Raw genomic sequence first — 27243 nt, 5'->3', positions numbered from 1 at the left:
CACTGCTATTGAATGCGCTTGCATCCGCACACACGCTCAGGGATGGAGACATCCAAGGTTTAAAGCAAATTCATCATTAGGCTCTATCTAAATGCTAACAATTCACGTCATACTTTATGTACATTCTACATGTTATAAAACATGCTTTTAAACAGCCATTAATAAGTCTCTGAGCTAAAATCACCCGAAACTGACAACAAGAAAAGACTTATGTATTGAGGTAGGCCTAATAGTTTTTTTTTTTTTTTTTAATGAGCAGGCTTTTAGACATGGTTGTCATTCATTGATGGAGAGGTGGATGGATTTTTAAAAACTAAAGTGATAACGGAAGAAGGGACAGAAGAATAGAGCCGGTGCGAGATTCGCGTCAACACTAATGCGAGCTGACAGCTAGTAGCCTTTTCCTCTGTGCGCTTTCTTCTCTTTCATACTAATCCAAATAAGTCACCAATCAGCACGTATTAGACTTGTTTAGAGTTACGTGCCTCTCTGACGGGCGGGCCGGTCAGCTTAATGATTGATTCGGTGGTTACGGGAGAAATGAGAATGAGAGAGAATTCGTGTGGTTGAGGGGGGTGTGGAGGAGAGAAGGACGAAGGAAGGGAGGGAACGGTCATATTAAAGTCTTATTTACTCTGTCTTTTTGACAAAGAGGCTGATGGGACGTGACATGGCGCTATGAGAGTGTAACGAGGGTGTCTGCATCTCGGGTGTGGACAGAATCTTTTAGTGTGCAAGTGTGCAGCTCTCACCACATTTCTAGGTTAGGTTAGGGTTGACTTGAGGGCGGCAAACTTTTGATGTAAACATTGGTGCACTTTGTATAACTTATTCTGGTCAAGAATTGCCCAATTAAGGGCTGTTCACCGCCCAACATTAAAGAGCTTGAGGATTTAAAGCAACAGATAACATAACTGCAACACACGCTTATAATGAACAATGTTATCGTCCATTGGTGTGGACGTTAATGTAGTTACTAAGTTATCGTTCATGATCTGAACAGGTCTTTAGAATGACAGGGGAATGGCTAATATGTAAAGTGATCGACTTTGGTGTGCTTCGGTGTGACATTTAGGGGCAGACAAATTTGAAAATGTATCTGCTACAGGCGTAGACTAGTGTCATACAAGATCAAATCAACAAAATTATTCCGTTAAGACAACTGGGTGGTCTATGGGTGCTTTATTTGAAATCATAGAAAATCACTTTATGGTGTATTTATTCTTAATTCTGAACATTTAAATTACATATCAAATTAAACATTCCCCTTGCTTTGTGCTATCAGTGAGTTTTATGTTAGCAAGCAACAGCTTAGTCCACAAGCTTAGCAATGATAACTGTTTAAGAAAAGCTCTCCATTACTTGAGTGAAAGTACAGATACTGCTGGTAAAATATTACTGCATTACAAGTGAAAGTTGTAAAGACAGATTTTTACTTAAGGAAAAGTACAGAAGTTCTTGCTTTTAAGAGTACTTAAGTACCAAAAGTGCATTTCCTTTTTTTATGTCAGTGCACTGTTTTATTATTGTTGTATGTAATAATTGCATTACCTTATGCCTCTGAAGCAACTTACAATACATTACACAGTACACTGACTAGTTTGTAGTATCATTGAAATAAAGAGCTTTCAGAATGTGAAAAACCTATAGAAACAAACAATAAATAAATAAATAACACCCCTACCCACCCCCACAAAAGCAGCATGCTCATGATCTCACACAGCTCTGGCAGTAAGTGCACACATCATGTGTAGCCATTCATCCACATTTGAACCGAGCGGACAGTGAAATTGCTGTAAATACAGACTTATAAAAAAAATCTAATCTGCTTTAAAACCCAGCAACACAACTGTAGCTGTGTAACTTTACAACAGCAAAACATCAAGATTTATTTGACCAAAAATCTAAAATTTATCTCAAATCGCTCTTTACTTTGATGCACAGAACGTTCTGTGCAGTAGGCTACTGCTTCAAGTCAAACACCTATTGTGTTTTGTTAGGAGATACACAACAGTTCTTCTGTGGCTTTATATAATATTTTCGTTTTTTCAGCACTTGTCCTTTCAAATGTAGTGAAGTCATAAGTTTCCAGAAAAAAAGAATAAAGTACAGTACTCAAGTAAATGTACTTTGTTACTGTCCACCTCTGTTTATGACAAGTAGACTTACTAGCCTAGCATAGCTAAGCTATTCCCCTTTCTCTTTTTGTTCGCCTATAGTTAGCAATATCATTTAAATTATATATCAAATTATATAATCAAAGCTAAAAGGGTCTAACTTCTATAACTTAACTGTTTTAAAAAAGCTCTTTTGATTAGTTAGAACACAATATTATAAGAATTAAATTATTTGTGTTTTCAGCTAGCCAGTTAACAAGCAAACAGCCTATTAGCATAGCGTTGTGGTACCAGCTTAAAAAGCTCTTTTGATTATCTAGAACAAGATATCATGACAATTAAACCAATTGTGTTTTCAGTTATCCATTTAACAAAGATAGCGCTAAAGGCTAAATAAAACATACACTGTTGTCCTTCAAGTTATCTTGTTTACTCCCTTGTGAGTGTCTCATACAAAGTCCTGCATATTTTTTCAAATGACAAATGTTGAACAAGAAATCACAGTAACACATTTGTGACCATCAATTTGTGACCATGATTAGTGATTTGTGACCATCAAGGTGTTTTGTTGTTGTTGTTTTTGTCTTTTGACAATATTTCAAGGACATCTGTAAATAAAGCAGAATGCGATGTTGTCCTTGAGGATATCTTGTTTACTTGAATATACCACTGATGTATTTGTTCAAACCACATAATACGCTACTTGTGTAATATTAATGGCGAAATCTAGTTGTGAACATGTAGCAGTATTATTTAAAGCTCATACTGCCATACCAGTTTGGAGGCAGAAGTGTTTTTCCCCATGGAAGTGCGTTCAAGTATAGGCATTTTGTTTTGTTTTTTAATGTTTTGCCTATACAACAATCTCTCTCTACATTTATTTACAGTAGCCTATATAACAATTTTTGATGTTTTTGCCTCTCAGAAACCTGTCAGCCGAGAACATCAGTATTCTGATCTCATCTTTGCCCCCTTACGCTCTCTCTCTCTCTCTCCGCTAACACATAGAAATAGTTTATGCTTCTGACAAGAAAATGCTTCTAATCCTGTGGTTTGTTAGGGAGCAAACACGCGCAATTGGCCAGTTATTATTCAGTGTGGAATTTTCTTTGCGGGGTGTTTGTGGTCTCCATGACGACTAAGTATAGAGAGCAGACACGAGCGACAGCCTCTTCCCCTCACGGTACCACGCGGGGTAGTGGAAGATGGTAAAGATAACACTCAAAGGCTTACACTTTTACTTGGGCAAGCTCTAACTTGCCACTCAGACACAGATAAAGAGAGTGTGTATTATTCATATGATTTGGTATGTAGATGTTTGCATTGCGTACATGGGATTTGTATGTGTGTGTTTTATTTATGCATACTTTTATCTGAGTGGGGGATATTCATGGAATTTGAATGTTGTTCAGTCCATTCGCTGCGAGATGGCTGTTATTTAATGCCTTACATTTATTTGTTGAAGAGTGTGTGCCTGTGGTTTATGTTTGTGTTATAATAAAAGCACAGCTATGAAATCATCCGCTCCAGCTGAGCTCTGTACAATGGAGATGGGTTTAATTTTATTCTGATGTTTTCAGTTTGTTTTTCTTTCCGTTATTATTTTAATTTACAGATTTTTCTTTAGTGGGCACTTTTGACCCTGTGGACTTTCTGAAAGTAAACTATTCTAAAACACACTTTTCACAGTCTTAGCACATTTATTTTGTTTATTTTTTCTTCCACAATTATTTCCTCTGGAGTGTCATTTCCAGCACATCCCAAATGATTTATTGTGTTTAAAAACATTCTCTGGTGGAAATGATATTTTAAACATTTTTGCCGTAAAATCTCTTCAAGTAAAGTCTCTTAATTTCGCTAGCATTTTATGTATCCTTTATAAACTCAATGTTTTTGTTTTTTTTACTTTTTGCATAATTTGACCAATTTACAGCTTATTTTAAAAATGACCCGCATTAATGAATATTCAGTTATTTTGTCTTCACACATCACATCTAATTTTTCATTACAAGCTGTTCATAGACACTGTCTCCTTGGTAAATGAATGCTTTTGGAAAACATTTGGAAAAACTTTATTAGGGGAAAATTAATTCATAAATCATAAAAATTGTCATTTCTGAAAAAAATTGTATAATTATTTATTAAACTGATATTATTTGACTCTTTGCTTAGATAAGGTGCTTTCAGATTGGGGTCTGGAGAGTGTTAGGAGGTCCATGAAAATGTTTAAGGGGAGAAAAAACAGCGTAATTAATTTATATAATTTATAAAAGTAGATTGAACATACAGGTGCTGGTCATATAATTAGAATATCATCAAAAAGTTGATTTATTTCACTAATTCCATTCAAAAAGTGAAACTTGTATATTATATTCATTCATTACACACAGACTGATATATTTCAAATCTTTATTTCTTTTAATTTTGATGATTAGAGCTTACAGCTCATGAAAGTCAAAAATCAGTATCAAAATATTAGAATATTTACATTTGAGTTTGAATAAATGACCATCCCTACAGTATAAATTCTGGGTATCTCTTATTCTTTGAAACCACAATAATGGGGAAGACTGCTGACTTGGCAATGATCCAGAAGACGAACATTGACACCCTCCACAAAGAGGGTAAGTCACAGAAGGTCATTACTGAAAGGTACTGAAGTTGGAGTACTGGAGTTGACTGGAAGGAATAATTTGGGTAGGAAAAGGTGCACAAGCAACAGGGATGACCGCAAGCTTGAGAATACAGTCAAGCAAAGCCGATTCAAACACTTGGGAGAGCTTCACAAGGAGAGAACTGAAGCTGGAGTCAGTGCATCAAGAGTCACCACGCTCAGACGTCTTCAGGAAAAGGGCTACCAAGCCACCTCTGAACCAGAGACAACGTCAGAAGCATCTTACCTGGGCTGTGGAGAAAAAGAACTGGACTGTTGCTCAGTGGTCCAAAGTCCTCTTTTCAGATGAAAGTAAATTTTACATTTCATTTGGAAATCAAGGTCCCAGAGTCTGGAGGAAGAGTGGAGAGGCACAGAATCCATGTTGCTTGAAGTCCAGTGTGAAGTTTCCACAGTCTGTGATGATTTGGGCTGCCATGTCATCTGCTGGTGTTGGTCCACTGTGTTTTCTGAAGTCCAAGGTCAACGCAGCCATCTACCAGGAGATTTTAGAGCACTTCATGCTTCCTTCTGTTGACAAGCTTTATGGAGATGCTGATTTCATTTTCCAGCAGGACTTGGCACCTGTCCACACTGCCAAAGGTACCAAAAGCTGGTTCAATGACCATAGTGTTACTGTGCTTGATTGGCCTGCAAACTCGCCTGACCTGAACGCCATAGAGAATCTATGGGGTATTGTCAAGAGGAAGATGAGAGACACCAGACCCAACAATGCAGATGAGCTGAAGGCCACTATCAGAGCAACCTGGGCTCTCAAAACACCTGAGCAGTGCCACAGACTGATCGTCTCCATGCCACGCCGCATTGCTGCAGTAATTCAGGCAAAAGGAGCCCCAACTAAGTATTGAGTGCTGTACATGCTCATACTTTTCATTTTCATACTTTTCAGTTGGCCAAGATTTCTAAAAATCCTTTCTTTGTATTGGTCTTAAGTAATATTCTAATATTTTGAGATACTGATTTTTGACTTTCATGAGCTGTAAGCTCTAATCATCAAAATTAAAAGAAATAAACATTTGAAATATATCAGTCTGTGTGTAATGAATGAATATAATATACAAGTTTCACTTTTTGAATGGAATTAGTGAAATAAATCAACTTTTTGATGATATTCTAATTATATGACCAGCACCTGTAATATAAATAAATGAATAATACATCTAACAGTACAGTACTACAAGTAGAAATAAAATGTAATAATGTAATAAAAACTACATATTTTCAAAATGCTATATTTAACACGTTTATATAGATTTTTCACAGTATAAATAGCATGTAAATGCTTTTTTTTCTCTCTTTTTTTTTTTATTTTATTTGCACAAGGATTATCACATTTGGGGGTCCATGGCAGGTAAAATTTGAGAACCCCTGGCTTGGATCATCATAGTTTTAAAAATGTATTATTTCGTATTTTTATGATGGATTTTGTTTTTTATTCCTGAAAGCCTTGAACAGAGGTAAAACTATGAAATCTAAACATAAAAGGCATTTGAAAAGCAGTGTATATAAATAATGAAGATGCCATGGTGAAAAGTCCATTTTAATGTGACCTTACAACAAAAAGAACTAGTCTAAACAAAAGTGTCCAATATTGAAAAAGCAAACCCTTATGCTCTGTTCACTTTGTCATGTCTCTTTTTTCTTTCTAAGTGAAATGAAAGGTGAGTTGTCACGGTTGGTGACCTTTTAGAGGTCAGAGGTCAGGGTGATGGCAGTGACCCCTCTTTATTCATCAAAATGTGATCTGTCAGATTGCCACTCTTCTTTCTGCATGCTCCATTTTAACCATCTACTTAACTGTTTGCGCTGCATGCGTGAGCGTGTTTGTGCATGTATTATCTTATTTAATGCCTTCTGGAGATGCCAGAGGGAAAATCTTTCAAAGCCCCTATCGTCTTCTCATAGAGGGAACCCCCTTTCATTCCTCCTCGCACTCCCTTCTCGTTTTTACCTCAGACAGATAGAACAGAGGACAACTCCCTTTTAACCCGCTCCCCTGTGTAACTCCGCTCAGCAGACCTGTAACAAGAGAGCAGTCGATGAGAACACACAGCTAGTGACATTTTCCCTAAATTCCCAGCAGAGTTCTTCTCTGTTCCTGTTTCTTTTACAGATATTGGAAGCCCCTGATTGTTTGTTTGTTTGTTTGCTAGCGTGTTCGATGAGCAGCATTTGTGCAGGGATGAGTCTGTTTTCCATCTGGAGGGGCATGTTTGCCCTACACGCTCAGCAGGGGTGTGATGTCATATTAGTGCATGTGTGTGTGTGTGTGTGTGTGTGTGCGCGCGTGTCTGACTCAGTGGTTTTGATAGTGTGAGGTATTGTGGGGCAGAATAAAAGATTCTCATTGGGCTAAACTGACACAACTGTGCACAAATTTACAACACATTGATTTTCCATTGGTGCACTATCTACACATTGCCCGCTCTGCTGCCTTGTCATAAATATCTTTCTCTTGTTCAAAGCTGATAGCTTCAGCTTGTTTGAACAGTTTTCCTGTATCTTTCTGTTTGTGTGTTTTTTGCTTTAAACATCCGCTGACAGTTTTTCTTTAAAGGGAAAAAACAGTATGAGAGATCTCCTTTCAGCTTAAAAGGGGTCTAAAGAGCTCATGTAAATGGACTGTCTTGACTCTAAATGGGTATGCGGTTTATTTAGCTTTTCATATTAGCAGCTTTTTCCATTTTTGTCAGTTTCATTTTGCTTTCCATCAACAGTTGCACAAACACACACACATAATCTTTGTGATAAAACCTAGATCTACCAAACTAGCTTTTAAAGTCACTTTAGGTGTTTCCAACATAAAGTCTGAATTGTGTGTGTGATAGGAATATTTGACGACAGGCCATTGAATTACTAGAAAAATAATGCACACCTGAGTAATGGAATCAGTTATTCTGCTTATTCTTTGGTTACCACACCTGAAGACACCGTTCATATGTATTTTAAGACTTTTGTCAGGTTTTTGTCCTACATTTAGGACTAATTTCTTATACATCTCATCTCAAGCCTCCATTGCTAATTCCAAAACATCATTTTAGCGCTATAATGGTGGCTTGAGTCATTGGTAATGCAGTTATTAAAGGGACAGTTCACCCAAAAAGGAAAGTTCTGTCATTAATTACTCACCCTCATGTCGTTCCAAACCTGCAAGACCTTCGTTCATCTTCGGAACACAAATTAAGATAATTTTAATGAAATGTGAGTGCTTTCTGAACATCTATAGACAGCAAAAAGTATTCTTCATAACGTTACGGTTGAACCACTGATGTCACATGGGCTTTTGTCGATGTCTTTACTACCTTTCTGGGCCTGGGAACATTTCAGTAACATAGCTGTCTATGGAGGGTCAGAAATCTCTCGAATTTCATCAGAAAATCTTAATTTATGCTCTGAATACGAACGAAGGTCTTATGGGTTTGGAACAACATGAGGTTGAGTAATTAATGACAATTTTCATTTGTGGTTCAACTATCCCTTTATAGTCTAGCTGAGTCTAGCTCAGTTATTAGAAAGAGAGACAGCGTCTCTACTAATAGGGAAACTGTAAGTTTAACTGCTTCAAGAACAGCATTGTCACCACCACCACTGACAAGTTTCTGTGCCTTCATTGTGTGTTTGTGCATATTATGGGAGAGAGCAGGAAACGTGTGTGCAAACAGCCAATAATAAAACATAATTTTTTGGGAAAAATATGGAAATAGTGTCATTTTTATCCTATTGTTATATTTATTTTTTTGTTCAGTGTCATCGTGGGTTTTAGTTCTTTTGTTGTTGTAGGCTGTAAGGACCTTTGAAATAACTGAAATAATTTGGCGAAGTGATATGTAACTGCAATGTAGTCAAAAGCTGCCTGGAAATACTTTATCCGTGTGTTTCCCTAAAATTAACTGCACACCTTGAAATCTTTGTCAACCAATTATATGAAGCATTCAGTTAAATAAACGGAAAGGTTTTGAATATATATCTGTATTAAATCTGTGGAAGTCAGTTTTGCACTGAATAAAAAATTAAATGAGTAATTGCGACTTTTTCTCTCACAATTCAGAATTTTTTCTCATGATTGCAAGTTTACATCTCACAATTCTGACATTTTTCCTTTAGAATTGTGAGATATAAACGCACAATTCTGAGTTATAAAATCAGTATTGCATGAAATAAACTTGCAATTGTGAGGAAAAAAAACAGAATTGCGAGATATAAATTGCAAGGCAGTAAACAGCAAGGCAGCTTAATATGTTTTGTAATAGAGATACCAATACACTCTTACATTTTTTTTAATTGAAAATTATATCGATGTTGGGTTTTTGCCACTTTTTTAATAGAAACATGATGCCAAACTCAGACTTCCCTCACTTGAATGTAGAAATGTAGACAAATCTTACAAGAACATATAGATGTCTATATGTTACAGTGAAATGAACAAAGCTATAGAAAGAGTGATTAAATGAATTTCTGCATTTACATTCCACACATGAAGCTGTTCAGATCCCAGAGTGTGTACCTGACAATCACAGATCACACACTGACCACACACACACGCATGTTTACGTTACACACACTCACACAGGCACTCACCAATTTACATATTAAACATTTATAAATGTAACCCAGCCTAGGTGTACACACACACACACAAACCCCTACGTGCACATACAGACCCTCTGTCCTATCCCAGCATTCCCTGTAGCATTACCATTGTTTTACATTAGCATTCATATAGATTCATCACCTCAAACCTACACTGGCACACATACATAATCACAAACACACACACACACACACACACACACAGCAACAACAAATCAGCTTCAAATGTCCTTATGGACGTAATCACACCAAATACAAAAACACTCACGAACGCATGTAAACAAGCCACGGCTCAGCATACATAAACGGCTATAAAGAACAATTTAGCATTTAAAATCTGATTCACATTCAAAATCTGCTCGCATACTCGCAGGAGGTCCATGGGAAAAAAATATCATATGAATGATTCATCCATGCGCACATAGGCCAGGCAAACATACACACTCATGTAAATCATACCTTCCTATATCTGTTTCATGAATTATATAGACGTCTCAGAGGTTAGAAGTAGGAATTTAAATTGAAACTCCATTATTCATGGCCACACCTCTTTCTCCTTACACCGTAATGTGTGTAAAACACATGTCACATTGGACACTCATAAATACACCTGGGTACACCATAACACCTAACATTGGGACTTGCACAGAGACTCCCTCTCTCTCTAACCAGTGTGGGGAAACTAGTGGAGTTCCCTTCATAGAATGTCAATGTACAGATCTCATACATCTCAGTGAGATCCAGTGAATTTAGAGACAGAAAACATGACTAAAGACACCTAGAAGTGTCTACTATCTAATGAAACTGGGGAGTCACGTCCCACTTTAGATCTTTAGATTTAAGAACCATGTGTATTTGATATATATATATTCTGTTTGAATGTATTTTAAACTGTAATTTATTTCTGTGATGCAAAGCTGAATTTTCAGCATCATTACTCCAGTCTTCAGTGTCACATGATCCTTCAGAAATTATTCTAATGTCCTGATTTGCTGCTCAAGAAACATTTACTATTGTTATCAATGTTGAAAACAGTTGTGTGGTTAAATTTTTTTGTGGAAACTGTGATATATATTTTTTTCAGGATTCTTTGATGCATATAAAGTTCAAAATAACAGCATTTATTTATAATAAAAATATTTTCTAACATTATAAATGTATTTACTGTCATTTTAATCAGTTTAATCCTCACTCAGGGAAATATCAAATTCTTTCCAAATAAAATGAAAATAAACAATTACTGACCCCAAAGTGAAGTATATGATAAAAATGTTGAAAAGAAGCTAACTTAAACCTTTGCGCTTTGGGCGCACACATTGCCAACAACACTGACGACTAAACCAAAATAATGTGTTTTCATATAAAGCAATTGGAGGAATCGCACTAACAGTTATTATGCCTATAATATTTATATGAGTAGCCTGCAGTGTAGTGATATTCAGAGTGATTTGACAGCACTTGTTTTGACTCGGTAATTTCATCCTTGAAAACACACATGATAAGGAGCCGTACTGTTATGGGTTATTTAAAGATATACACGATATAAATGTTTGGTCACAATGCAGCACCATGCTATCTAAAACACATTTATATTATATGTCTTTACAGAGGCTTCTAGGAATACTGTTAGGAGTAAATTAGCAGGGTCATAGTTGTGGTGTAGTGGTTGGTGCATGTATTCTGAGTCTGACACATTGAGTGGTGGTGCTCCTGTGGGCGATGTGAGTTTGAGTCTGGCTCCAGGTGTGTTTCTATCTTGCTTGATAAAAGGTGGCAGAATGTTCTAAAAACATTAAAATTGTATGAATGTATATTTACCCTCGGGATAGTTTACCCCAAAAATGAACATTTTGTCATCATTTACTCACCCTCTTGTTGTTTCAGACTTAATTGACTTTGGTTTATCTTCGAAACACAAATTAAGATATTTTTATAAAAACCTGAGTGATTTCTGTCCCTCCATTGAAAGTCCATTCAACCAAAACTTTCAAGCTTGAAAAAGTTCATGAAGACGTCATAAAACTAATTCAAGCAGTTTTGCCTTTTCTAAAGAGTTATAAACGCAAATCAACATACTTACATAGAGCTCATCAAATATGGTCAGTGAAAGCTCAAATATGCTTGCTCGACTCCCGAGAACCAATGAGATTTGTTCTTGCGCCTCACGCAAGTACAGCTGACACTTTTAGAGCAACAGTTTTTACTGACACCTAGTGGCAGCCTCATTATTACAAAAATAACTTATTACGCAACTGAAAGTCTCAAATATAGTGGAGATTTTCATTATGAAGTCTTTGTATTCATTGGTTTTGAAGTGAAATTGAAAATACTCACTGAGTTAATGGAAAGAGGAAAAACCCAGCTCGCATTTAGTTGTACTGCTGTTCGGTTTGAAGTCCTACAGTGTGTGCAAAGTGAAAAATAGAAAAGAGCCACAAAGAGGTGAGCAAGGGTTAATGGTTTTAAAAGAGGACTGTATTCTCTTCTGTAAACCCTGTGCGGCAGGTGCAGGTTGAAGTCTTTGTCTCCTCCACACAAGCGCTATTTACTTACACTCAACTCCTCAGCACAAAAGACCAGAGAGAGAACACAAACTTTCCCGCACACAAAAGGAAGTTATAGCCTCAAATTACAGGTGCGCCACGCTTACACACACACAGCTCTCAAATCTTGCACGCTCACCTGGCAAATTGAATCAGGGGGTAAAGTTCACATTTTTTTCTCATAATGAACTCTTATCTTCAGTAGACTTGAGAGAACATTTGAAGTTCCTCACTATTTAAAAATGCATTTCAATTTACTGATATCTATGATTTCTTTGAGGTTTTAGTGTAAAATAAAGGTTCCAGAAGGTGTTTTGTTTTTCTGCAGTGATGCTACACTGTAAAAATAAATTCCGTAAAATTTACGGTGAAAAAACGGCAGCAGTGGTTGCTGGAATTCTACCCGTAAAATATATGGTAGCAACATTTTGGGTTTTACGGTTTTAACTTAAATTTACAGTTAAATACCGTAATTTCATTAACTGATATAATATTAATATACCAACCTATTGAAGTACTGAAATCTGTTTTGTACCTTTGAAATACACTGATAACCACCAAATGCAGGTGGTGATGAGAAAGTCACACGATGAACCAAAGCTCATCACAAGCAGCTTTTAAATAATAACATATATAGAAGGTGCACAGTGTCATTCACACAAAAATTAAACACCATCATGGTGAGACTCATTAAACTGAAATATGCAATAAACATTTAACAACATTAGATGTAACATACAACCCTAATAAACATAACTGATAAGAAAAAAAAACTAAGAAACCTAGTTATTTCAAAGAAAAAACAAAATTTGAAATGCAACAGGGAATTCTGGGAACGTCAATTTACGGGTTTTCCCTGTAAATTTTACATTCTTTTTCACTTCCAAAAGCGGTATTTCACCGTCAAATTGTCTGAAATGTCTATTACAGTTTTTCACCGTATATATATTAGGGAAACTATTACGGTTAACCATTTAACAGGTTTTTACTGTAGCTTTTGCACAGTTTTTTACCGTTAAAATCATGGTAATTTTTTACAGTGTAGAAGAACCATTTTTTGTTCCCCAAATAACCTTTCAGTGAACCTTTTTTGTGCGTGAAAATCATTTTTAATAATCTTTTCCATTTTAAAGAAAGGAAAGTTTCCATGTTGTTAAAGTTTCTTCATGTAACCATAGATATATAATAATATAGCTTCAAAAATGTGTGTGTGTGTGTGTGTGTGTGAGTGAGTGAAAATAGGCAGGAAGAGAGACCCATGATGGTTTGATAGTTTCTGTTCAATCAGAGGCAGTCATGTGGAACTACAGGAGGAACAAATAGGCAGCAAAAGATGAAAAATAACCCGAGTTGTCAATAAAATAGAGGGAAAAGTGAGAGAGATGAGGGGAAAATACTTTGATCATTCTTCTGTTCTCTAATGAAAGCCTCCGATTCTTAAAAGAAATGAAAAAAATACAGCTAAATTCCCTCATTGCTGATTTAAAATTTATAACTGGCCTTTTAGAGGGATGAGAGCGGTGGGGCATTTTAATGATCCTTTGTTTTTGTACTTTGCTTTGGCCACAGCAGCAGCATCAATAGAGCAAATATTAGCCTTGCGAGGTGTGTGTGTAGTTTGGTGTTGACCACAGCACCAGAACAGCTGTTCGGTGTTCTAGGATGGGATTAGTTTAGTTTGGAAGTCTCCACACAATCTGCTGCCCCTTCACTGACCAAACAAAGCTGTTATTTCAACCGGGAGGGTCATGCTGGGGGATTTATAGCCTGCATTTCCCTGATGCTGATTTTTAGATACCAAAAGCCTGTAGTTTAAAGTCAACATGAGTTCAGATTTGACCTTATTTACTTTCTTAATGCACATCCCTGGTTTTATTGTGCATTATTCATGCAGTGCATGTTATTCCAAATGTAAAAAAAAAAAAAAAAAAGGTTTGCAACTGGGTCAGTGACGTATAAGAGTGCCCATTTTCCTTTAAAAAAACTTTGTTTTAATGTCATTGTTACACATGTTGCATGCATTTAATATAGCAAGAACAGTAACATATGTAATTAATAACAAAAGACTTAACCCTAACTGTAAGCCTACTCTCTAAATAAATGGTGCTAAATAGCACTAAAAGTGGTTCTTTGGCTCGTAATCATAGGGGAACCACTTTTAGTGCTATTTAGCACCTATCTTTAAAGGTGCTATGTAGAACCATAAGATGTGCCATATAGCACTTTATTGCAATGGTTCTTTGGCTTGTTATCATCGGGGAACCTCTTTTGGTACTATATGGCATAAGATAAGAAGCTTAATAGCACATTTGTCAAAATGTGTTACACAGAACCATTAGAGGTGCCATATATGACTACCATAGATGAGCCAATATGCTTCTAAATGACACTTTTCCTTAAGGTGAATGATAACTAATCATTTCTTACCAAATTGCCGCTTTAAATATTCAAATTCCTGTACTAAAGGCTTACTGAGAAACAAAATGCATCCCACTTTCAAAACCTTTTAATTTATTTCTTTCAGCAGCAAATAAAAAGAGTGCTGACAAGCCAGGGAATTTACATATACAACATCACAATATACGGGGAGTTGTTGTTTTATACACATACAAAATGATGCAACAAGCTTGAAATATGTACACTTTTGAAGAAGAGAGAATCCTGGTTTACATATACATATATATATATATATATATATATATACTGTAGCCCTGTAATCAGGTAACTTTTTCGCCTACGGTCTTAGGCCCACATTAGTTCTTTACTTTATTTGGAAAATCTAGTTTTTTTAACATTAATAGTGAGTGAGTGAAATTACTAAAAATTAATAATACACAACCACTTGCAAACTAAGTTGTACACTCTGAAGTATTGCAATATCTTTCACTTTTTCACTGTCAACAGCGTACTAACATTTTTGTTTAATTTAAAAAACAATAGAAACTGCAACTAGACTTAGAAGTGACAGGAAGTAGTGTAAATCTGTGAATGAATGTTCCGTGAAGGGACACTGTGTAGGGACCATGTCAGTCAGAGCACTGTACATTCATGGAGCTCTTTTCTAACGAGCTCATGATCTGAATCAGGTGTGTTAAATAAGTGATACATATACAACATGTGGGGGCAGGTCACCAGGACTGGAATTGAGAAGCGCTGCTACAGGATGAGTCCCAGCGCCGTCGAGATGTCCTCGCTCTCCTCTGTGATTAACTGTCCATCCAACATGAGCACAATGTGGTCGTACTGCACAAGATGACCCTCCCTACAGCCTTTAAGCTTCATCTTAGGTGTTGGAATGGGCTGGTCTGAGAATGGCCCTGGGAGAGAGGGGATAATAGCATTAACCATCTTCTCATATTTATTTGCAAGGCAAACCTTATGAGTTAAATTAATTTTAACTACTGTCATACAACTGCTCAAATACTTTTGGCCAGAATTTTCTCTTCAATTTGATAGCATAGTTTGTGCAGACCAACAAACAAAAAACTATAATGTTTTCATTGAAATAATCTGAATAACAAAATGTGCAATAAGTGTAGTGCTTTGATTAGATTTCGTTTCATGCACTGTAGTCAACTGTTCATGGCTCACCTCAGCTTCAAACAGCAACCCCAGGTCCTCCTTGAACAGAGCAGGCAAGAGCAGAATAGTTGCTTCCAACTGTAGGCCTTTAAACAAAATAACCTCATTAATTTAACATAAATTTTTTAACATCCATTACTGTGTATAATACAGGAAAGAAGACAGGTATGGTCTCAGGCAGAGTGGTACTGGAAACAAGGAAAATCTAAGCAGTAATAATTTAATTACCTTTTTTCAGTTTGCCATCTTCAGTCATCAATCATGCACCTGAACTTCTCCTTCAGGGGACTCCGTGAAACTTGAAGGACTCGGAGTGTCATTACAGAGAGCTGTGTGAGAATTTGTTGGTTCACATCAACACTGGCGTGGTCTCACAGATCCGAAAGGAGCTTATGTTAAGAGGAAGGCAAAGGAGGAAGGACATGTATTAAAATATAGCCATAACTGAAACTGGCTCCTTGAGGAGCTCTACGTTTGGTCTAAGCTTTTCTGTTTCCTCGATTACACGCAGATGTTCCCTGATGCTTTGTTAATTTTCTCCAGCATCAACCTATTGGGGTAGTTAAATTGTTAAAAATGGGGGCTGTCAATAAAAAATATAAAAAATAAAATAAAATAGAAAATCTTTAGTCGAGGACAGCCCTACTAGAAAGAGTCCAGACTTCTAATTATTATTAGGAAAATAACAAATATTAATGATCAAAAGGTTATGCATAACAATCAATAATCTTAAATATGGAAATGTAGCTTACCCATGTGTCCTAGCAATGTTCACAAGAGCTCTTTTCATCCAACTTGACAATGTACTGATGATTTTATACTCAAACACATTTCTTTTTGATTTTTCAGTTATTCCAGCATGAACCATCTGTAACAACATTAGAGGAATAATTTACTCAAAAATGTAATTCCAAACCCATATAACTCAGTTTTGATGAACACAAAACACATTCTTAAAAAAAGCACCCACAGAAACTTGTTAAAAGTAGCTTATGTAAGCCATGTGTCATATTTTGTGAGGTGACAAAATCACATGAAGAAAAAAACAAAAAAACAATTCACTCAATATATAAAGTTTGAGTATACTGAAAAGAGTTATTTCAAATGAATTCACTCAAACTTTTTCAAATATTAAGCAATAAAACATTTTGTTCCTTATTCAAATAAATAATATTAAAGAATTTTTCCAAAATTATTACTGCTTAATACGTTGTTGGTGTTTTTCAAGAATTTTCCTTATTTTCTTTTTACATTTATGCCTCTAAAGATACCAAAACTCATTTTAAACATTGCAAAATTTCTGTATTTTTTGAATGCCCTATTGCATTCAGAAATGTCGCATTACAGAAGTAAAATGGGTTGCGAACGCTATTTCATGTTGACTTTAAAGCAGCGGGATGTGTAATTATTCCAAAAGCATGCTGCCAAGTTGCTGTCACGTGTTCCCTGATCATCGCTGCATGTGGAACGAATACATACGTGCAGAATGAATCACAGAGATCTAAACTCTGAGCAGCTTGTGCACAGGATGCAGTCAACTTCAGGCCAGATGTGAACATGTACACACTCAACCTGGAGTTCTCCTAATGAACCCCCCGCTGCGCACCCTTACGCACACGTCCTGAATCACAATAGCCAACATCACCTTCTTTCTCTCTCAAACTCCTCCTCGTTTCTCACCCCCCACCGTCGGCTCTTCTCTTTAAACACGCTGCTGTGTTTGTTGTTTAAATGGCATTGAGAAAATTGCCCACTTTGGCCACTTCGAAACTCCAGCAGCTGTCGGTAATCGCCTTTGCTGGTGTGTGTGTGTGTGCATAGAGGGTCACAGCAAGCAGCCCAGAAAGCGCCATTAAGAGAAAATGATAGCTGTGTGTCTGAAACTCCATTACACACCAAACACTTTAAAGAGTGGACCGCGCTTCATTATAGGCCACCATGAATTATTCAAAAGTCTCTCTCTCTCTCTCTTTCTGACTCTTTTTACGTCTGTCTTAAGACCTTAACCTGGACAAAAGCTTTGAAGAGAGGGCTACAAAAAGAGATAGAGGGCAAATCTGTCTGCATCCGGTGTCCGATAGAGATTTTGTCAAAAGAAACGAGAGGTTATTTTGAGCGAGAACCATACAAAGGGTAAATGTGAGGAGAAATACAAGTATAAAGAGTCAGACTATGTTAATGGAGGGCAGGAACAGGACGAGATGTGTTTTCCAAGTGTATAGATTTTAATGATGTTGGCCGTTTGTTAAAAGGAAATAGGCATTCAGGAGTGTGTCCGTGCTTATTCGCCTGGCCGTGTGTGTGTGTGTGTGTGTGCCAGCGTGCTTAAGGCCACGGTGACACTGCCCCCCATCTGTGTTGTGACTATTGTAATTACCCATCAGGCACTGCTACTGAGTACATTAAGTGAGAGCAGCACATAAAAAAAAACCTACTGCTGTCTTTCTCTCTCCCTCATTCTCTCTGGAAATACGTCTCACTAAAGGATTTCATTAGAACTGTGTGTAAAACTATTTACGTCAGCGCTTTTATTGCATACGGCTACTTTCTTTTCCTCGTAAGGAACGAAAAAGCCTTTTTCGGCTACCTGTCATTAAATAGCTATCGCGGATGAAAAAAAGCTGTTAGGTAATGACTCACTCCATACAAATCTCCTTGAACGAAGAGTTAAAAGCTGCTACACGTTATTAGCATTTATAGCAGCTCTGGAAAAAAAATATATCATTGCTTGAATTAGTGGGAAATGTGTTAGTTGCATCACATGCTTTTTTATTGCGTGTAGGAAAATCAAATTACTTTGGCAGAGATTAGCGTCGTAAAGGAACACTGTTGATTTGATTTTGGAGTTTACATCCGTAGGTGGGATAAACTGCAAGCACACGCATGCAAAATTACACAATACAACAGAAACAGGCCTCATTAGGCCTCATTCATGAAGCACAAGCAGAATGAATTTCTGTGGGAATCGTTCATAAACCTGTTCTTGCATTAATTGTTGCATTAAATTAAAAGCCATTGATTAGGAAATTGTATTATGATCATTTTAGACGGATTCTTCACAAATAGGGACGAGAATCTTAGAATCTTAACAATTCTGGTTCTCAATGTAATGATTCCTTCAGGAATCAATTATTCTTTTAGTAACTCTAAAGAATTTGGAAAAAAGAAATTAGTGAAACAACTCTTGCAAAAGGAGCAAGATGACTTTTTAGAGGCTGCATAATTTTATATAATACTACTGGCAAAACGCATAATGTGTATTGTTGTCATATGAACAACAGCTACTACACTGATATAAGTCTGACAGTTTAGAAGTCATTCATTCAGAAATCAGACTACACACAACACGTTGTATGATTTTGATTCACTAAAAAGTTCATTAGAGTCATTCGCTTGGGAATTGGACTAAACGGGTCACACATTTTTTGATTCACTTAAAATAACCGACTCATTTGAGTCAGTTGTTCTGAAATCAGACTGAACTGGTCACACTGTATGAACTGAACACACTGAACTGACTCAGAGTCATTTGTTTAGGAATTGAACTAAACTGGACATGCAGTATGTTTTTGATTCACTAAAATGAACTGATTTCTGTGCTGTACATGGATGTTTTAGGTTCACTAAAAATAATTGATTCATTAGAGTCATTTGTTCATAAATCGGACTACACTGGCCACACTGTATGTTTTTGATTTACTAAAAAGAACTGACTCATTACTGAAGTCATTTTTTTCAGGAATCAGACTCAGTTCACACTGTTTATTTTGTGCTGTAGATTCAGTATCAGTGTTGCATTGTCACTGAAAAAAATAAAAATGGAACTGGTTCTTGGTTTCCAACCCATCCCAATTCATAAATGAGGCCTATTCAGTTTTAGTAGTTGTAGGAAATCAAATCAAGCGAATGTGTCACAGAGCAAAATGCGAAATATATTTCATTTCAGGAGTTTATGGCTTTATACCTAATCTAATATAAAGTTAACAATGTTTCAATATCTCTTTTTATGAGGCAGTGTCTAAAAGATAAATGACGTTTTATAATGCAGGTTCATTATGATCGTATATTGTTACAGAATCTTTTCAGAAGTCTGCTAATATGATGCCGTATGAGGCCTTTTAAGTGAAGTGTCTTATTTTCTTGATGGATTTAGATTGCAACCAGCAGCGTCCACCGGAGTGTTTCTGTAGATACTACACATCCATCCATCAGTCCATTCGTCTCTCTACCCCCCTCTTTCTTCTCCCCGTGGCCTCTCCAAACATCTCTATACCATAATGACATTTGCATACAGATGCTTTCCAAACAAGCCTCCCCTCCGCACCCCATAACCCTCAATCAGCTGAGTCCTGTTACCAAGGCAACCATACACTCACGCACGCACACTGCGGCCCTGTTATTAGTCTACAATACCCCTCAGTGTAGAGCACTACGGGGTCCTGCTCCAGGTGTCCTCCTTTCATTCACACTTTCACTCACTCTTGTCTTAATTCTTCCTCTGCTCTGTCTGGAGTGCGGCGGAAGGAGGCGGTGGAGAGGTGGGGGTTTAGGAGTCCTGGTGATGCTGAGTGAGTTGTGCTGAAGGGGAATTACAACTTTAGAATTTTAGAAGGGTTTTTACAACCTCTCAAACCTCTTTAATGTGATTCATGGGCGTGACACAAAAATGTTACTTTTCTATGGCCATTGTGGCTTATATGAGAAATTGCACAAAATACATAATAAAAATGTCAATTTAAAAGTAAAATATTTTAAATAAGTAACAAAGTGCAATAAGTAAAATAAAATACAATTAAAAATACAAATATATTTATATATTTTTACAATATATTTTTTAATTCATTAAATCATATTTTGAAAGAAAACAAATGGTATAGTAATCTACACTTATACCAACAACAATAAAACTTAATAGCATTAATAAATCAAATTAATTTGCTTTATTTTTAATAAATAAAGCTTCATGTTTGCTCCTCAAGGTATACAACAAAATATAAACTGTAAAGTAAAGTAAAACGTAAAATAAATAAATAAATATAAACAATATTATTATTAGGCAAGTTGATATTCTGGTCATATTTTTTTTTTTTCAAGAACATTTTACCAATTCCAAACCACATCAATCTTAATAACTACTACTGATTTTGTATTTAATAATTTCTAAGTTATATATAATTGTTCATGAATGCTGAAAGTCTGCAATGTGTCAGGATCTCAGAGACCTTGCTTGGGTAAAAAATGCTAAAAAATATCCCTCACTTAATAAGAATAACATGCTAAAGTGTTGTGAAATACATGAAGACTGATTTTGTATAGGCTTTATGGACAGATAAGTTGAGAGTGGCCTTTGAAGGACCAGCATCACATCCTCTTATACCACTGTTTGAAGAATTTATCTTCCAGAATCTGGCAGTAAGTTTTAGGAGCTCATTTTAGTCAATCTCTGCAAGACAGACTTTAGAGGATAGGAGATGGAATAAAAATGAGCTCCTAAAACTAAAACACACCTAAATCTTCACCTTTATTCTTAATTCTTTTGCAGTTAATGTGTCTTTTCTTTTTCTGACCCTGCTGACCCAATGAGCATTTCTCTACCCAATGGTCATGCCTTTACTTTGCTAATTCTATTATTGCATTAGTATTGCATCCTTCTCATGGGCATTTAATATATATATTTTTTTACTTTTAGTCTGAGTTCAATCTCTTTTTTGGCTCATTTTATCTGTAAAGGAAAACCTGCCTAATAATTCTGCACACCTGAAATAAGGAGTTTTTGACTTTCAGCCTTCATGGACAATTATATATCACTTAGAAATGATTAAATACAAAATCAATAGTAGTTATTAAGATTGATGTGGTTTGGAATTGGTAAAATGTGTTTGGCAAAGAAATATGACCAGAATATCAATTTGCCTAATAATTCTGCACACAGTGTGTGTATATATATATATAAAACACATTAAATATTACAAATTATATTATTGTTATTTTAAAACAAAATTAAGTCATTTTAAGGCTTAAGTTCAATGACATTAGTGACATTCTTGCTCTACATGAATCGTAAAGAATATCCAACTTAAAATAAGAAATATTCAACAAAGAAAATTAAGTAAAATAAAAACAATAAAATAAAATACAATTGCAAAACAAAATAAAAATATAAACAATTATATAAATGTAATTTTAAATAAAAAGAAAATAAAAACTTAGAGTAGACTGTTTTTGTTGAATAATCAAACAACAAAAGAAAAGTATTAAACCATTAAAAATAAGTATTAAATATACTGCATAGCATTAATACAGTTGTATTAAATAGATTTAATTAAGACAAAATTAGGTGATCCTAAGGCTGAAGTTCAGTGACTTTAGTGGTATTCTTGCTCTTTATAAATCTCAAAGATCAACTACAACTGTAAAATAAGATTTAACAAATAATAATAACAAATAATAATTAAGAAATATCATGTATATTATGGAAGTAGCTTTACTTAAACAGAACTTTACTTAAAAAAGATGACTAAAAAATCTGACTAAATCAGTATATATATATATATATATATATATATATATATATATGCCTAAATAGTTGTATTTTTCTTTATAATTACATGTATGTATACAAACACACACACACACACACATACGCCTAATTTGTGTGTGTTATGTGTCTGGCCGTATGTTCATCTTGGGAGTCCTGTGAGATGTGGGGAGTGTCATCCACAGAGAATAATCTTTGATTCAGTGTCTGGCCTCCTCTCTTGCGCTCCTAAAGGACGGCTGGTTCAGGAGGGGGGGTCTTTAAAACAAGCCTCCTCCACGGCAGGACATGTGCTAAGCTGATTTAGCAGGGCTTAGCAGCAGCCCACCACAATCACACAGATTATACAAACAACAGCACACATTTCTGGGTTTCGCCACCTGCTTTGTGGAGCAGCTCACAAGCACAGACTATTGTGTCCCAGCATATGTACATCTAAATATGGCTTTACTCTGTCTCCGTGTCTGTCGATTTAATAATAAAAATGAATAATATGTAACATGATCCTTGTTTCAATTTGAATATTTTTGGGCTATATTATATATATATGTAATAAAAAAATAAAAAAAAAATATATATATATATATATATATATATATATATTTTACATACTTTATTAGGTATTTTTATGACTAGATAGATAGATAGATAGATAGATAGATAGATAGATAGATAGATAGATAGATAGATAGATAGATAGATAGATAGATAGATAGATAGATAGATACTGTATATATGGTTAAACAAAATTAAGTTTAACTCTCCATGAACCAAAAGGAATATCCAACTTAAATAAATAATCAACAAAGAAAATTAAGTAAAATAAAATAAAATACAATAAAATATAAATTAGGTAGATTTTATTATTATTTTTTGTTTTTACAAATGTTACACATATATATATATATATATATATATATATATATATATATATATATATATATATATATTTTTTTTTTTTTTTTTTTTAAATTCTAAAATTTATTTATTTTGCATTAAAAAATGTAAACTTCCCAAAAGGATATCATGTCAGCTACTCATTTTCAGAAACTTTGTTTTGATTTGAAGTCTTGTATCCAAAGATTGATGTCTTTGAATACAAAACTGTACTTTTGAGTTTTTTAAAGCTGTTTTACTCCTTTATAGTTGAGACTGAATGAGAAAGTTGTTCTTCTGGGAGATGTTTTGTTCAGCATTTTCTGCCAGAGAGTTCAGTCTCTGATGTGTAACGTAACAAAATGTAGAACATTCAGCGAGGAACGTATTATTTGATCCATATACTGCCCACACAGCTCTTTAGTGTGTGTGTGTGTGTGTGTGTGTGTGTGAGGGAACACATATGTGTTCCCGTCTTTTCTTTTTTCCCTCAGACGCTCGGTTTCCTGTGCGTCTAAAACCTTACCTCAGCAAAAGAAAAAAAGGAGGGGTAAAAAGTGGAAGAGTGCTTCTGTGGCAGACTGATATCTAGTGTGCTGTGACAGCTGGGCCTGCTCTCTTTCTCTCCCCTTTCACTCTCTTTTCTTCTCCTACACAAAGCCTATTAAGTATGCCACTCACTTAAAGGCCCCAGAGCCTCCCGCGGCCACAGGCTCCACCCAAAAGTGTGGCAGCTCTTTGTGATTGTAATGAGGCAGCAAGCCGGGCCGTGCTTGCGGAGCTCTGTCTGTGTTTACTCATCACCCAGCCATTCGGCGTGCTGCGGACGGGGGGAAAAGGAGGGGCGAGTGAGGGAGGGAGGGAGGGAGTGAGAGTGGTTTTGGGGGTGGCGGGGCAGGACATGTCCTAGCAAGAGAGTGAGAGAGAGGGGGAAAGGGAGGAGGGAGGCAGACAGACTGTGGCTCTGTGCCCTCTGGCACCTCTGACCCTTCTCTGACTGGCGCTGGGGTACCAAACCCACTTCTGTGAAATCGGGGATGACGATCATGTAGGCTGGCACCCAGACCACACTGGGTTTTGTGAGTGGGAATGAATGTGTGTACAAAGGAGGGGTGAGTCTGCAAAGCTTGGGGCTAAAAAAAGTCATTTTTACTCTGTAAGCATTTTGGGGAACATGAATAGACAATGATGGACATGGAACTTAAACAAAGAGCAAACTTGTTTTTCGAGCATATATGGATTTGCATACGAAGGGGGAAGGAGTCTGCAAAGCTTTTTTTTTTTTTTTTTGCCCTGTAAGAATCATTGAATAATGATGATACTAAATAGTGTAAATAACTAATAAAAAGTAATGAATAGCAATAATGATGATCTTGGAATTGAAACTAAAATCAAACTAACAAAACAAAAGACAATGATAAAGAATATAGCACGTAGCAGAAAAACATGTATGCTTACGTGATAACAAAAAATAAATAAAAAAAGTCAATAATTATGTTGTGAGTGTAAGACAATGGTTGATTTCTATGAAAGCAAGTGTCTGTATGTTACCCTGGGTTCTCATCGTTAACTAAAACAACACTTTCATTATTTGAAATAAAACAAACATTAACTGAAATAAAATAAAATACAAAAAATTAAATTGGTTTTATTTGAGCTAGTTGCTAAAGCAACATTTCTCATTTTTGTTTAGTTGAAGTTGACGTACTAAAATTACTACTAAATCAACTAAAACTTAATAAAAAAAAAAAAACTATATAGACATTTAAAATAAATAAAAATGACAAAAACATAAAACATTATTATATTAACAATATAAAACAATATTAATAAAGAGTATAATAGTATATCAATGATACTAAAATAACAACAAGTCAGCAACAACAACATATTTTCAATAAGTAATTGAATGAATATTATTATTATTATTATTATTTAATATTTTTGTATTATTTATTACAATTTATTTATTGGAATCAGCTTCATTCATTCATTTTACTTGCATAAATCTGAAAATTTAGAGTCTGAACCAGTTTTATAAAAATGTTTTCAATTTCCCTCTGAATGATCAAAATCACATAAAAAAAAAAATGCAGTTGCATCAAATTCAGTATGGCAATTTATATGGGCTTGTTTAAGATGTTCGGTGAATTTATATTGGCTTGTTTCAAATGTGCTCAGCAGCAGACATGTTAGCATACTTTAATTGATCCATACACTCACTTCCCCTCAGTGTATCCACACGTTCAGCGTCACGCTTCTCAGCCTGCAGTTAATCAGCATTATTTCCCGTTCTCAGCCTCAGCGACTCTGAGTCATCTGTACAGCCCTGCTTTTTGCGTCTCACTCCCCATCGCTCGCTCATACTCATGCACTTTCCAGGCCGTTTGTGCATACGTTCACTTCTTTCTTTTCTTTCTCGTTTCTTTTTGTGCAGCCGCAGACAGCTGTAGGGCACATCACGGTTCAGCGGTGGCCTCTCCAGCTCTCTCTCATGCGCAGCAATGATGTCGACAGGTCGGGGGGGGTCACAGTGCGCAGAAGACCGAAGGGGGGGTCGTAGTCCTTCATAAGCGAGGGGGGAGGAGGCAGCCGTGAAGTTAATAGGTCAATGAGTGTATGCCGTAGTGGAAGAATACAGCAGGGCGTCTGGTAGTCTGTGATAAAGAGAATCGGGCCTGCTCTTCTCTGCTCGGGCCTGCTCTCATTTTTAAGTGAGAGCCTCTCTTTGTCAGAAGGCAAATTTAATAAGCAGCAAATGCATTACATGTTCTCTGCCGGCCCCCTCGCCATGGCAACGCGGAGTTGGGGCATGGAGATGGGCCTAGAGAGGACACGATTATCAGAGGAGCCATCTGCTAAAGGAGAGCCCAGATCCTGCCAAACCCACTGGGGGACTTCCACACCCTTCACTTACGCTGCTCATTTCCCTCTCGCTCAATTCAGACATTGATTTCTTGGACTTTGTTTGTTTTGGGTGAGCGGGTGCTTCACATTTGAAAGAGGTTGAAGGAGAGGTATGTGTTAATGATGTAACATAGTGCAAGAAACAAGTGAGCGAACTGGGAAGGGAGAAATTTCACCCCAGAGGTGGAGTCGTAATTCCATTGAAAAACAGATAATCCTCGCTCTCGGGCTGCTTACTGTTTCCCACAGTTTTGTTGCAGTTTAAAACATGACTGTGAACTAACACATAGGTTTACTTGCTCTCAATGCCCCATAAAGATGAAATTCAGTTTCGGAGAGAAATTCAAAAAGAACAGGGCCACACAGAGGCTGCTTTTTCTAAACGGCTCACTTAAAAACATTTAGGCTCATGCATGTGGGTGTTTCTGCAGGCACTTTTGGTCTTGTGAATTTAAATTACACTTTTTATTTCATTTGTCTGATAACAAGGCCCTAACATGCAGGAGAAATGTCTTTGTTTTTGTTTTTCTGAAAATCAGTCGTTTATACCAGCGTCTTTTCCAGCACGTTAAATGTTTTATTGTGTTTAATATCATTATGTGATGAAAACATTAACTGACCTCTTTTTTAAAAATGTATTTATTTATTTTGAAATAAAGCTAATTGTAATATTGTATGTATTCTAAATACACAAAAATGTAAATGTTTTAAATCTTTTATAAATAACATTTTATTTTTAATAACATTTGTTTGTAATATAGATGTAATATTTATAGTATTTTGTTGACCTTATTCACAATGCTTATGATGCAACAACCAAGTCATAATTTTGATATTTTATCTGATTTTCATGAAGTTTTGTGATGGACTTTCATTGTTGGGAAGTGTTGGTTTGAGACTTATTTTATGTTTAGTGTGTGTGTGTGTGTGTGTTTGACTTTCATATAATAAAAAAGGCGGTTTTAAAATAAATCAAACATAAAAGCCCTACTGCTTGTTTATTTCTTGTACTGTTATGTGCAATTTCTTGTATAATACTGTTCTTTTACAAAACATAACTAGATGGGGTCGTTGAATAATTGTTAAAAAAAAAAAAATTAATTGTTAAATGCCAGATTAAATGTCATCCACAGAGGATGAAGGAAGAAAGCTTAAAAACTATTAATGTTTTGAGGGAGACATTTGGTATGTTTGAGTGCGAGTGAGTGTTTATGACACATTTTTCCTTTCCATAATAGATCATTATAAGGAACTTTTAACGTTTTTACGTTAACTTATTTAACTGATTTAAATATTTAAATAAGTGATCACTAAGAAATGTAGACGTAAACATTAGAATAAAATGCAATTTATAATATAGGTGGTTAAATAATATTCTTAGTCAGATTTACCAAAACTATTCTAAAGTTTGATATA

General features: G+C 35.8%; 1 long non-coding RNA gene across 1 annotated transcript; it reads right to left on the bottom strand.

Annotated features, from left to right (window-relative positions):
* Positions 1–15751: 15751 nt before the first annotated feature.
* LOC131531597 (uncharacterized) lies at positions 15752–25283 on the bottom strand. Its single transcript, XR_009268731.1, has 3 exons — positions 25144–25283; positions 16259–16374; positions 15752–15895 (listed from the first exon to the last, which is right to left on the bottom strand). It is a non-coding gene; the product is annotated as an uncharacterized LOC131531597 (long non-coding RNA).
* Positions 25284–27243: the final 1960 nt, after the last annotated feature.

This window comes from Onychostoma macrolepis, chromosome 23 (assembly GCF_012432095.1).
Source record: "Onychostoma macrolepis isolate SWU-2019 chromosome 23, ASM1243209v1, whole genome shotgun sequence".
NCBI lineage: Eukaryota > Metazoa > Chordata > Actinopteri > Cypriniformes > Cyprinidae > Onychostoma > Onychostoma macrolepis.
Note: the sequence above shows the minus strand (reverse complement) of the source record. Positions and strands in the feature narration are given on the sequence as shown.